The 13884-nt window shown below is 38.8% G+C and overlaps 1 long non-coding RNA gene across 3 annotated transcripts in view; it reads left to right on the top strand.

The window, feature by feature from the left end:
* Positions 1-9023: 9023 nt before the first annotated feature.
* The window catches only part of LOC149919533 (uncharacterized), a 36084-nt gene continuing 31223 nt past the window's right edge, over positions 9024-13884 (top strand). For 2 of the 3 annotated variants that reach the window (XR_016463640.1, XR_016463639.1), the window contains exon 1: positions 9031-9060. This is a non-coding gene — a long non-coding RNA (uncharacterized LOC149919533). Of the gene's footprint in view, positions 9061-13884 lie in introns of all 3 variants that reach the window. The other variant, XR_016463641.1, reaches the window with a different exon arrangement.

The raw sequence follows: 13884 nt of genomic DNA, 5'->3' as shown, positions 1-13884 counted from the left end.
TCCCAGACTGGACAGCCATCTCAAGGAAACAGTCTTTCCAAGGAGAAAATTCTGTTCTGAAATTGAGAACCTGCTTTAAGCTTTCTAGTCTGAAAACCTTTTAGATATTTTGTGCTTGATATTCCCACTGTTAACGTGAACTTTTTTTTTTTTTTGTCTTTAAAAGATGTATACCACCGATTATGGGACATCTGAGGGCATAAAGAGAAAATTTAGGGTCAATAAGCAAACCCTCTGTAACTATTCAGAGCTGTCCTAATTGACAAGTTAGGCTCAAATAAATTCGACAGGGTAGCAAAGTTTGCCTAGATTTTGCTTACAGGAACAAAATGCAGTCGTGGATGTAGGAAAAGTAGGAGACAGAAAGTTTCATTGTTAAAAGCTGCCTCAAAACTGTCCAGAAGACTTCTGAACTATACACTCTGGGGTGTCCACTTTCGGTCTGCAATTCAGCATCTAAAATCCTCTGCTGATTCTTCCCAGGCTTCCACCTTCTCCCAGTGCTCCTGGAAGTCCCTATGGTCTGCTGACATCTCACAGCAGTGCCACAGAACTTTCACAGTGCTGCTTCTTTGTCTTAACCTGAACTCTTAAACTTTTTCCAGAAAGTTTTGTTGTTGTTACTACAGAGAAAAGAGAAACACACTGGAAGGAAAAGAATTGTATCTGAGTAGTAGTAACTTTTGTATTGAGTCAGCTGTGATATGGACCACACCTCTAGGTCAGTGAAGGAATATGTGGAAAATGGAGCTTAAACTATAACATCTCAAAGAAATGGAGATTGGTAAAGGTGCAGATGACTGGAAAACTGGTAACAAAAACTATTCCTTCATTTTCTCTTCAGTGAATATGAAATTGAGGAATCTCAGAAGGAGAAATTAAATCTCTTTGCTTTTCACATACTGTTTTTCTTTCCAGGTGAAAATAATGATAGAAGAACACTACTGTTTTATAGTAGTAGTGAGAGTAAAGTTCTTGTGCGTAAAATACAGAAGTTCTGCTGCTTCTTCTCTCTCCAGTTTCCTAAGAAAAAGGTAGATAGACAAAAGTAAACATCAGAATTTGCAAAATGTTGCGAGATGATAAGGTTCCTGTAAACATGGATGCTTTCTTTAGCCCTACCTCTTCCCACGACGGTTGTGCAGGCAAAGATAAAGTAATAGTAATAAAAAAATAAATAAAATAGATGTTCATATAATCTGATGGTAAATATAACTTAAAATAACTTTATACAAAAGAATGCCTGTGTTCATTTGCATTCCAATGTAAAATTAATGCTGCAAATGGTTCCAAATCAAGATTTATCTAAAATGAGGCCAAGACTGCAGTTTATCTTCCTTCCTACTACAAAAGTCAGTTTTCTTGTCTCAGAGCATGTTTCAGCTCACACTAAACAAAAATTAGATCAAGAAATATTTCAAGCCTGAAATGGAAGCGTACTGCCACAGTCAGTTTGCAGTGGATCAAGATGCAGGCTGTGGTAAGCAGCTGTCAGCAAAGAGCATACACACAGGTAAGACTCAGAGTTATTTCACTCCTGTAGTTGCTGGTGGGCAGATTTTCTGAACAACAGAATATTTCAGTTATTTCGAAAGTTAATTCCCAATAATTTTGACTCTTCTTTTAAGAACACATATATAATTCTGTGTTTTTTATTTTTTGTTTATTTATTTATTTTTTATGACACATTTTGCTCCCCCTGGACAAAAGCAGTATCTTCAAAGGTTGCTACCCTCACTGCTGCTGCTCATCCATTGTGAAGGTTTATTAATGAATTTCCACTGTGAGGAAAGAATGTGCTTCTTTCATCTTCACAGCTCCTCCTGCACTGCAGGGGAAACCTGAAGAGCAGATTTTGAAGATGAGAATGCTTTAGAGGAGTATGCACCAGGCAAAGCATGTTCTGACATGACCCACTGCAATTCCATTGACTTCAGCAAAATTATTCATATTTTAAAATTCAAGTGTGTTTTGACTAAGCACAGCAGAGAACTCAGTGGCTTCCGAGGTTTTCATTACAGTATCCACTGTGGCCTTCCAAACTGTTATTTGTCCTGGAGGTGAATGAAGATGTAAAATCCAGCAAGACTTTTCTGAAGTCAAATTTGCCTACTGGACATATGAGATACAGAACTGAAGGAGCAACAACAATTATAGAGATGTGACAGTCATTTATAAATAGATGAAAATGGTAAATAGATAAGAAGTGCCTTGTGCCAGATGTTTCAGTTGGCTACTTTTCAACCAAAAACTTTGTTCTCTTGGCACCGGGAGCACCTGGTTAACAATAGAAGACAGGAGCATTGAATAGCTTGTGCTCCAAAGTGCCAGCCCATGAACATTTAGAAATTAAATGTTTTGGGTGGTTTGATATTCAGTTTATTCCCACTTACATTTGCATGTTTAGCTCTTTCTCACTGGCCAAATGGCATGCAAAGCACAGCTTGGACAGGCGGCCTACTGAAGTAAACAGTGATACAACTTCTCATGTCATGGCCAGATGTGAGGAGTAGTTTTAGACTGTTAAAAAATGAAACAGTTTATGGCTGCAGTTTTGTGGAATTCTAAAATATTATAACCACATTATTTTGCAAATTACTTAAAAATTTCTCTTAGTTCAGCGTTTTGTGAAGTGACAGTCTTGTGTTCCTTAGTGAAAACAGCATATGACAGTAGCACTGAGATTCCTGGTACATTGACAGCAAAATTTCCTTCAGGAAGGGTTGCTGCAATGTTTCAAGTCTGGAAACTGACAGATGTTGAACATTTCTTACCTTGAGGCCACTGATACCAGCTGTTTGATTTAAAGCATTAGAAGACTATCACCATGGCTAGGACTGAAGTTGCTGCAGAATAAATAGCCACAGTAGTTGAACTCTTCTGATTTCCCATTGTTTTACTTGCCCTTGAGTGCACTGCACCACTTTGAACAGACACACCTCAGGGACTCACAGCTGACTCTCATCCCCTAATTGAAGCATGACTGATCCGACATTTGGTGTTTTGGAAAAAGCTGATGTAAAGGCCATTATTTTATAATTCCTAGGACAGTACACACTAGCGCTATTTAAAAGCAGGAAGCAGCAGTGCATAAGGTGTACTCTAACAGACTAGCAACACTTTTTATTGGGGGCAAAACGGAAGTAGTTTTTTAAAAAATCAGATTATATCATTCACCTCTCAAAGATTTTAGGTTTCTAGAATGTGTGGAAGACAACTTCCTGATGTAGCTGGGAAGATATCTTACCAGGGGAGGTGCCCTGCTAGACCTCTGTTCACAAACAGAGAAGAACAGGTGGGAGATGTAGAGGTTGAGAGACATCTTAGACAGAGTGACCATGAAATTTCTTGAATAGAACCATGAATAATTCTCTTTATTTGGTGAAGTCAGGAGGGGGATCAGCAAGACTGCTACTTTGGACTGCCAGAGGGCACATTTTGAACTGTTCAGGACACTGGTAGGGAGAATCCCTTGGGTTTCAGTCCTGAAGGATAAGAGTCCAGGAATGCAGGTAATTCCTGAAGAAGGAAGTCTTGAAGGCACAGGAGTGGGCTGTTCCCCTTTGCTGTAAGATGAGCAGAAGGGGAAGAAAACTGGTGTGGATGAACAGACAACTTTTGCTGATACTCCAGGAGAAAAAGAAAGTCTACCTCCAATGGAAGAAGGGACAGACAACTCAAGGAGAGTATACTCTCTACAACTACACAAAAAGAGATTGTGGTGAGGTGAGAATTAGCCTCTTCTCCGGCATAAATACCAACAAAATGAGAGGGAATAGCCTCAAGTTGTGTGAGAAGAGGTTCAGATTCAATATTATGAGAAACCTCTGAAAGAGTGGTCAGGTGGTGGAATAGGTGCCCAAAGAGGTGTTGAAGTCACCAACCTTGGAAATGTTCAAGAAATGTTAAGACGTGGTACTAAGGGACATAGTTTAGTGGGGAAATACTGGTGGTATGTAAATGTGGACTAGATGGTCTTAAAGGTGATTTGCAAACTTAGTGATTCTATGATTCTATGATATATGACTTTCATCAGAGCTGTTGTAGAGAAAATCAACCTCTTCATTCTAGTGTAAACATCAGGCAAAGAATCACAAAGAATTTATGCCTTGAAAACAAATTTTCCTGTATATATATTCATGTTCATTCATATACATATATATATAATTTAAATATAAGTTGTTTTGCTGTTGCTAAAGGAACTGTTTTTCCACATGCCACATGACTGGATTAATTGAGCTGTTTGTACTGTAAATTTGTAACCTGTACCTCCATTTCCATGGAAGTGACAGTGCTTGCAATTTTTCCCAGTCCCTACATGCATAGGGCAAGATGGCTGAAGACATTCCTTCTTCAGGGAAACTACCAATCCAGATATCCCCATAACCAGATTCCTAGAGTGTTAAGAACAGGTAGCTTTAGAGGAACTGTAGGCATTTCCAAAGCAAAGATATAAAGAGTAGTTGCATTGAAAAGTTTCTTCATTTAGTGGTGATCTCATGGCTTGAAGTGATTGATTTTTGTGTTCTTTCTGGATTTATCTTCCTCTCGCCTAGTATAATTGAAACAATGAGCTCTATAGCTTTTTTTTTTCTTTTTCATTTTATTTGGTATACTAAATGAATTCAAAATCAGGTTTCAACTTCTTTCATGTTCTATCAAAAAGTAACTACACTGAAGACAAATAATTGGTATTTTTACTCTTTTAAAAATTATGACATTTCAAAAAGGTTATGTTCCAATATTTCATTTTGTAAAAGTGTAATGTCATCCCCTCTTGTCCCCTTGTCATGTATGTGACACTATTATTCCTAACACGGTTCCTATGAATCTTGTAATGCCACTTTTCCTGTGTTTCCTTGAATTCTAGGACTTTCCACAGGTTGTTATCAGAGAAATGAAAATTTGCTTTGATTTAAGGTTAAAATAGAGAGTTCTTAAAATTAAGGGGTAGAAAGCTATAATGTTGTTTTCATAATTGTGTATATTGGAGCATTCTGGGGAAGACACATTCCCAAGTATTCCCAAAGGAAATTTGTCCCACAGACCTTTGCCATCAAGGCAGTAGGCCATGTGAACTTGCGTCTTTTCACCTGCCCCACATATGGGGGACACATCATTGTCCCCATAACAGACACTCAGCACAATGTAAATTCCAGTTCTGCTCACCCTTTTCCAGCTTTAAAGCACAGTGTTATTGGATCCAAAGCTCCCAGAGCTTTCGATTTCAAATTTTTGGTCATCCTCAGTATAGCTTTGCCCTGGGATTTTGAACTAAATTTTTGCTTTCTGTTCTGATATGATCCATGACACAGATCTGAAAATCTTTATCCTAGTTAGTGTGTTTGGAGAAAGTCATTCATGTTTCTTATGGGAGAACAGTCCTTGACAGGCAGAAGCCTTTGGCTGTGACTCCTTTGAAGCCATTTTCTGAAATAGTATATATCCACAGAATATTTCTGTTTTGACAAATTCACTTTTTCTACTAAACCAGGTGGTTATAAAATTCCCTGCTACCCTAAATCCAATTTACTGAATGTATTATTCATGGCACCCTAAATAGTACCTCTTGAAGCTGACCTGTCCAAGTGATTCCATTCCTCACACAATCAATGTTTTCCCAAGCATTTCTTCCTTTTTGCTTTCTCTCTGTAAACTCCGTGACACCTTCTTTTTTGATGAAGTGATCAGCACAGAACAGTGGTTCAGAGGCAGCTTTCTGATTGATATGATGGAGTTCACTTTCAATATCATTTTCAACATCGTTCCGTTTGCATCCTAACATTCTGTTTGCTCTTTTGATCAGTGCTGTGCATTGAGCAAGGGCTGTTATTGACTTGTTTCAGAGAAGCATCCAGGTCCTTTTTCCCTCTGTGGTGGCAGGTAATTTGGAGATCTACTCCCATTAGTAGGTCAGATTATTCTTGCCAATACCCGTCATTATCTCTGTTTTCTGAGCCCTGCAAGGCAGGCAGGCAGGCCGTGGTATTGTAATCAGGCTTCCCCCACAGGAGCACAGCTTGATATTTGGTCTGGGACTGCGTGAGCACACCGCAGCCATCAGGGAGAGGTGTGGAGATAATGCCTTCCCCACAGAGCCATGTCCTTCCTCAGCAGCAGTGCGACCCTCTGCGTCTCTGGCAATTACGCAGTCTGGTTGTGAGTCACCAGAGAAGCAGAAAGGAAGCAGAGGAGAGGATGCCCTTTGTTTCTCAAAGAAGTATGCATCAGAAGCTGAGGTTTTATTGCACACTGTATAAGGTATGAAGAAATTCTCTCTTGTGCAATTGGTCAGATGTACGGCTAAGGATGAGACATGGCAAGGTAATTTCCTTCATTTAAGTTGTTAATTACATTTCTATAAACATGTTTATGAGCTTCACTTAAAACTTCAATTTCTGAAGGCTGACTCTAAACACAAGTAAAAAACCCACACACTCAAAGGGTGAGGAAAAAAAAAACCCAACATTATAAGATGCAGTAATAATTTTAAAAGTATTTTACTATAGAAGGAAGAAAAAAAAAACAGATGTGTCAGTGTCATGGTTTTATGTTTTTTGGTTTTCAGTATTCCACATCAAAACATCATGTACTGGAATTAAAGTGTTAATGCTCCAATTCCAGGTACCTATCCCTATACATTACGGAAGCCATGGGATCTGACCCTTCCGGGGGGGGCGGTCTCTTACTGCCTGGCAGTGGGTGCTGGAGGGTGCTTTCCTAGCCGTTCCAAGCTTTTCAGGTTTGACTCGGTCTCAGGAACTCTCTCTCCTATCTTATTTGATTTATTAGTCTCAATTTCAATTAGATTGTATTATATTGTGTTATCTTGCATTCTGATATCATATTTAGTAAAATAAGTTTTCCTCCATAGATTGTTGCCGCTGTTTTTTTTCCTCCCTTCCTTCTTTCCCATTTTGTGGGGCCAAGGGGGGTGGGGGGGCAGGGGCCTACTGCCCCCTGTCATGGACATAGATTGATCTAGTCAAGTCCGTGACAGTCAGGGACCTAAAAGTTCTGACCAAAGAATGATCCTGCTTTGGAACAAAGGATTCTGGGAATATAATTGGATGGCTATGTGACTAGAACCACGGTCCGCATGACTGTTTTAAGGAAAGCAGTATTTGCAGCTAGAGCTGTTTGTCTTGTTTTGGTAGGGAGTTGTCCCAGTTATCTTGTTTTGCAGATAGTTGAGCTTGCTTGCAGGTAGGTGTTCCACTTGAGCTCTGCATCACACACTGGCCACGCAGACACAGCGTGCAAGTGGAAAAACCCCCGCAGATCCTGGAGAGAATAAAAGCAGGAGGGAAGCTGTAGTGGATTTGAGTGCACTTCGAAGCAGGGGACACCCTGCTGACACTACCTACCAAATCCACTGCCGGTGTGTTCTTTCTCCTACTCAGAGCTTTGTCTATCTCTCAAGGGTTGGTAAGTAATGTTGTGCTTGCTTAAGGAACTTCTGATTTAGCTTACTGGAGTTCATATTGCACTTGCTTAGAGAGTTTCTGCTTGCTGCTTACTAGGGTTATCTAAGTGTATGCCTGTGTGCACGTGTCAAATAAAACATATGAACATCCATGCTGCCCTGATCGTGTAGTTGCTTGCTTCTGCTCCTGAGATATTCTGTCTCTCAGATCCAAACGTATTGTGAAACAAAGGTGTTTAATATTAGAGTGGTCAGCACAGAAAGATTTCTACATGGATATACAACCTAGACTTAGGATGAGAGGGAATGGACTTTTGCAGTGGGGGAGGCTCAGTGTGGATATTAGAAAAAATTCCTTCCCTAGAAGAGTGGTCAGGTGCTGGAACTGGCTGTCCAGGAAGTCACCATCCCTAGAGGTGTTCAAGAAACATGTAGATGTGGCACTGAGGGATGTGGTTTAATTGGTATTGTTGGTGGTAGGTGGATAGTTGGACTCAGTGATCTAAGAGGTCTTTTCCAACCTTGATTCTATGGTTCTATTTAATGGAAGAATATTTTCTATGGAAGGCAATTGCTGAGAGATCAGTTTAGCCCCTCAGGTTCTGCAGTATGGCTGTTTGCTGCTTGTAGAACACACAACATGGATTAAACCAGATTCATTTTTTCCGGCAGATTAAGCAGCTGTCTTCTGTCAAGTTCCCTACTCGATCTGACTTGCCAGCACTTATTCATAAAAAAAATTGTCAGCCACTAGAGCATTAAAATAGGACTGACTCTTTTGCATATATTTTTAGCTTGATAGCAACAAAAGCTGTATTTCCCATTTATCTTTCAGCTGAGTACTATCCAGGAGAGAGCATGCCATGCCAGTGTAACTAAAAGCAGTGTCAGAAGCAGTGTTTCCTCCTGAGGGAGAGGCAATGTATGCCCTGCTAAACGCTGCTCTGAAAGGGATGCTAATGTACAGCTGAGAGTTACCTATGTATAATTCCCTAATATTAGTGGTCAACCTACTAAATAATGATCTTATAAGACAGTAATACTAAAAACACAGCTAGGCCTCCAGAAGGAGCATCACATTTCTGGTTTTATTTTTCTTTTCCAAGAAATGATCAATATTGAATATGAGGAGGAATCAAATTAACTTCTCTGTGACTCCTGTGCAAACTCCACTCTTCTGATTAATTTATTAACAGCACCTTAGCAAACACAGGACTTGCAATCAGGGTTGCTGAGATATAGCTTAGCAAATTACCTTGTTAATGAAGCATAAGAAGTAATAGAATTGCACTCAGCCTCTCTACTGTCTGGGACTGCAGGGGGGAAGATATAACACGTGCACTGTTACAATATTGAGTTTTCTTTCTTTTATCCAGCTAAAGAGAATTTTAGTGTAAATCTCACTTGTAAAGCCACAGTTCTATTATAGATGGTGTAGGGGAACTGTTATCACAGTCTGATCTGATGATTGAGCAGCTGGTGAAGGGGATCGCATGTGCAAACAATTTACATGTGCTTCCCACCTGATCCTGGGTCCAACCTTCTCTAGGACCATTTAAGAGCTAGCTTCCAAAAGGAGAACGTTTTCTGGACAAAGGCTATTTCCTGAGAAGGAGTGTCTTATCACTAGCTGAGTAAGTCAACTTTTTCTTATGTATGATTGTTGGTTTTGTATGGAACTTGTCAGAAACAGTTATATTGCTTCCTAGGACCATCAGATGAGTAAGACAGTGTTTTTTGCTATTTAGTCTCTCCCTTCTGATGGTTTACATTTCCATGCAGATGTGCTGGAAGTACTAAACCTTCTTAGAGGGTATTAGGGATGATAGCTGTTTTGGTTCAGATAGTGTGTGGTTTGGAGAGTTTTCTCTGGACTGTGTACTGTTGTTACACAAGGAAGCCCTAGGCAGGATATAATGCTGGGGTAACTTACAGCTGCTCTCACAGGTACAGGCTAGGGAGGAGCATAGGGGCATGGCGCAGTGTTGTTTGCCCTTGCTGGAAGAAGTGAAGTATCAGTGTAATCTCCTGCAGACTGGGGCCATAGAGATGGTTGGAAACGTGGAGCATCTCCACTGTGAGCAAAGATTGAGAGACTTGAGACTTTGGCCTGGAGAAAGCTGAGGGGGATCTCATCAGTATAGTGTTATTGTATAGCATGCTTCAGGTTTTTGTTCTAAAAGAGGCTATTGTGGTCATTCACCCCAGTTCACTGCTATTTACCCCGTGTGTGTCCTGATTGCCTCAAGGTATTTTTCAGTCCATTTAGATTGCGTTTCTCTCATTAGAAGCAAGTATGAAATATTCCTTTTCTCTTAGCTAAAGAGAGCTATGAAGCTAGAAGTTTATGGAGATAAATCTGGAAAATAGAAGGGTGGGAAAGCATAAAAACAATAAACTGATAAATACCTGGGATGTATGAAACAAGTACCAGGGGTGAAGGAGTCGTAGGAGAACAAGACATGAATTAAAAAACCACAGTGTTGAGAAATTGATGTAAACAAGTTAGTTTGTGGCCTCAGCCCTTCAACTAGAAGCTTATGGTGGCGACTTATATCCTAGAAGTAGCTTTTATATGTGGAAAGTGGAAAGGTGGAATGAGAACAGGAGGAAGAATTTGAAGTTTTAAAAAATAATAATATTTCTGGAAATGCATCCTGAGACTGGGGAGGAGGGAAGAGGAATAAAGAAGTACAATCAAACCTTATAGCTGGCAACCTGTTCTTTTTATAGGATTTATAGGAACTTTTTTTTTTTTACTCTTGTTCTACTTCTGTTCTTCAAGTTTCTTAGCAGCCAAAACATTATTTTGCACAAGACAGAAGCAAAAATACAAGGCTTGTATGAGATTTCTTCTGGGAGTTGGTTTCTTCCATAAAGATGATTATAAAGTAGAGCAAATTGTAGGATGTAGCTGTAAAATAGAACGTAAGGTAGCTTTATTTACACTTCTGGGTCTTAAAGTAAACACTGCTATTATCATTACTTCACTTGAGTTATTAAGTAGTGATCAAAGTCTTATTTTTTTCTCACTATTCTTAGTAGGCTATACAGAAGCAGAGGAAAAGAGTACTATTGTGCTTTGCCCAACCTTTCATAGTAGCTGCTATCACTGTTGTGTTAGTACTTCTAAAAAAAACAATAAAACAAGTCCTCTGGCAAAATGAAACTGTTAAACAGCAATCAAGATGTTTCTCCTGTGGCTGGTCTGCCTTGGTTTTCCCTGATTATTTTTCTTTTTTTCCTGTGCTTTTGTTATATCTTTAATAAGGTTAAACTCTCTGGCCTTGAATGGTTCTGCTTCCTGGGGTCTCATGGGCAATCTTCATAATTATATTAATTTTGTGTTTAAGTTTTTCTCTCAGTATGAATCACTCATGAGATGAATGTCATTATTAAACTTCAGAGTCTAAGAAAATTATTAGTTCAGTTTTCATTGCATAATATACACTGTGGGGAAAAAAGCACTGGGAATTGTTCACTTGTGAATTATGGGGGAAGAAGAAAAATTAAAAATGGTTCTTGTCTTTGAGTTGCCTTTGTGAAATGCAGATTGATAGAAGTCTAAATCTGTTAGAGTGGAGAAAATAGGCACTAGTTAGTGAAGTGGTAGTCAAAACAATACAGCTGCTTTTATACAATACAGACAGATACAGATTAGGATTTAAGTCACATTGCACCTGGTAGGTACTGTCCATGTATTTCTGTGAAACAGGAATTAATTACAACAGGGTGAGTTTCTTTTCAGAAAGAAGCTGGTGGAGGAGATTATGTGCTGACAAATGCTGGTTCTTAAATGCATTGTCGCCATAAGCTGCTTCTTTTCTACTTTGTTACTATAAATTATGTTCTAGAATGGGCCGTGGACTGTGATTCTCCTCAAGAACCAAAGTCAGCTGCTTGCAGCTATGTCCAAGATTGATTTTTTTATTTTTTTTTTCCCCCCATCATCTGCTTTTGCTTAGTTCTCTATTCTTCTGAAGAACTGCTAGTATCTGGTATAGGCTTAGTTTGTGTAGGTTGTTCTGAAAGTAGTGCCCTCTCTTTATTTCCATGGAAACTACAATGGCTGTTTAACTACTGCTATGATGGTGTTGTTGCTAGGGAGATGTTATTCAAGCAGTCAGTCTTTCATTAGTCCAAACAGATGGAAGTCACAAGGTGCCATATCTGGACTATATAGTGGGTATTTTCTAGGACTGTGGCAGTATGCTCCATTATCCAATGCTGACATTATCGTGCTGCAAGGAAAAAGTTATTGTCTCTGTTCTGTCTCTTAGTCAGTGTTGTAGTGCATCAGTCACAGTTGATGGTTTGTCTGGGTTCTGGGAAATCCAGGAGGATCACCCCTTTCCTATCCTAAAAGACAATGAGTATCCTGTTACTTCCTGAGGGCTGTGTGCTGGAATTCGTGCGTTGCCATTCCATGGGCTGCTGTTTTGACTCTCTTTCCTCTCAGACTGCCCCTTTGCAGCTATCCTTTGCATGGCAACAGAATTTAATTGGATATTGGCCAAGAAATTCTGCCTCTACTTCTATACTGCCACTGTCTGTTTCCAGTATAAGTAAATATAATAAAATAGGGGGCATTACTTTTGGAGCAGTCCCTTTGCAATTAATTGCATTCACTTCTTAACTAATTGGGGTTGAATAAGGCACAAAATATCTATTTATTAACACCTTGCATTTTTTTTCTTGAAAGAATACAGATAAATTTCAAGTAGTACGATCTCCCCACGTTTAACGGAATGAGGGAAATAAATGCTTTTGCCACTCTTGCAAGGGAAGAAATAAGGTACAGTTGCATAACTTTGTAACAAGGTATGTTTTGAGTGAAGAGGTTTTCTGGACTAGAGTAAAATAACAAAGACTCAATTATTGAGGCTAGAATAAATGCCCAAAGTTCTGCACTTCCATAATTCACTGCAATATTAGGCAACTGCTACCATTCCCTTTCTTGTCTTTCATCTATTTTTTTTCTTCTTGGGTACCTCTGACTGTAGCATTGATTGGAGTTTACAGAATAGGACAGCAAGTACAAAGTTTTCTGGGGAGTCTTTACTGCAGACTGAGTATGTCTGATGCATCAGGTTTGTTGAATATGCAGATTAAAGATAAAAACACTGATTTTATTATATGCATGATTTACCATTTCAGAAGTCTGATAGCTCATGCTGTGGGATGTCTTAAAAAAAAAAAAAGTAATATAAAAACATAAGGAAAGCCATGGAATATGGGATTTTGATGTCTTCTGTGGAATAATGCCTTGACTAATGGATTTTGGGAAAGAGGAAGGAGGGTCAAACCAGAGAAGAGATCTTTCTGTGTAATTTCCATGTGCAGTCATAGAACTGGGACTCTTTTTCCTAAACTGGAAGAAGAATGGAGGGCTGGGAGCGATACAGTTTTCAAATTAGACTACTTGTAGCATACTCTTAATCTCAAAGTTTTTCAGGTCAATCTTAAAAGGAATGGATTTCATATACTTAGAGAAAATAATGTCACCATTTCTTAACAGTTCCTAGATTCTGCAGTCTGGTGCTATTCAAGTTTCTGTTGTAAGACTGCAAAAGAAGCTGGGTTTGGGGGTACCTTCTCTTCATAAATAGCCTTTTCTTTTTCCTACTGGTTATTTGCATTATTGATACTAGGAATGTGACTATGTTTGAGCAATCTATTAACATAAGGATATTGGGATTACTTAACTTTCATTAAATATGAATTGGCAATCACCTAGCTAAAACAGAGCAAAATCCAGCACAAAGATTTAATTAAACTATGTTGACTTTTATTGTGGTTACTGTACTGGTATTGCATGTGTAAAATGAAGTAGGGAATGCTAGATTTGTCACTAGTATATTCAAGGAATCTTTTGCACCCTCTGAGTAGCTTGTTCTCTTCATTTTTCACCATCCGTTTGCCTTCTGTTGGTGTAAGTCATTGTGTATTATAGATTTCTGCCTTTACAGCTTCTCAGGATTTTTATAATTGCTGTATTGTCTAAGAATTACCATACTTGGCAATGCTTTAGTTACTTGCAATTTGTTTTGTCTGCTACCTATGGGGAGAATAATAGGACTTATGCTCAATTATCTGTAATAAAATCATTGAAGCTTGGATAATATTTTCTACTCCAATGTTTTTTGTTGCATTTCTTTATGGAAATACCTGTTTCATAAACTGCAACTGAAGATTTTGCAACATTTATAGAGTGACCTAATGAATTAAGAGTAGAAGTGCTTTTTGCATAAAATGTTTTTTTTTGAAGATTGTTCTTGTGTGTCCTTGCAGACAACAGTCAGATTTAGGGTTTAATTAATACAATCTAATTTAAATTCCTTATAAATAGGCAGCATTGACATTCCCATTGAAACAATTTGATTTTCTCATGAATACATGATGAGAGCTTTTTTTTTTCTATCAGAGCATTGTGGAGGAAGAGAGAGGGGTTTTCTTGA

The sequence above is a fragment of the Phasianus colchicus genome, chromosome 1 (assembly GCF_987193195.1).
Source record: "Phasianus colchicus chromosome 1, bPhaCol1.hap1.1, whole genome shotgun sequence".
NCBI lineage: Eukaryota > Metazoa > Chordata > Aves > Galliformes > Phasianidae > Phasianus > Phasianus colchicus.
The sequence above is the reverse complement of the archived record's forward strand: the minus strand, read 5'-3'. Positions and strand labels throughout refer to the sequence as shown.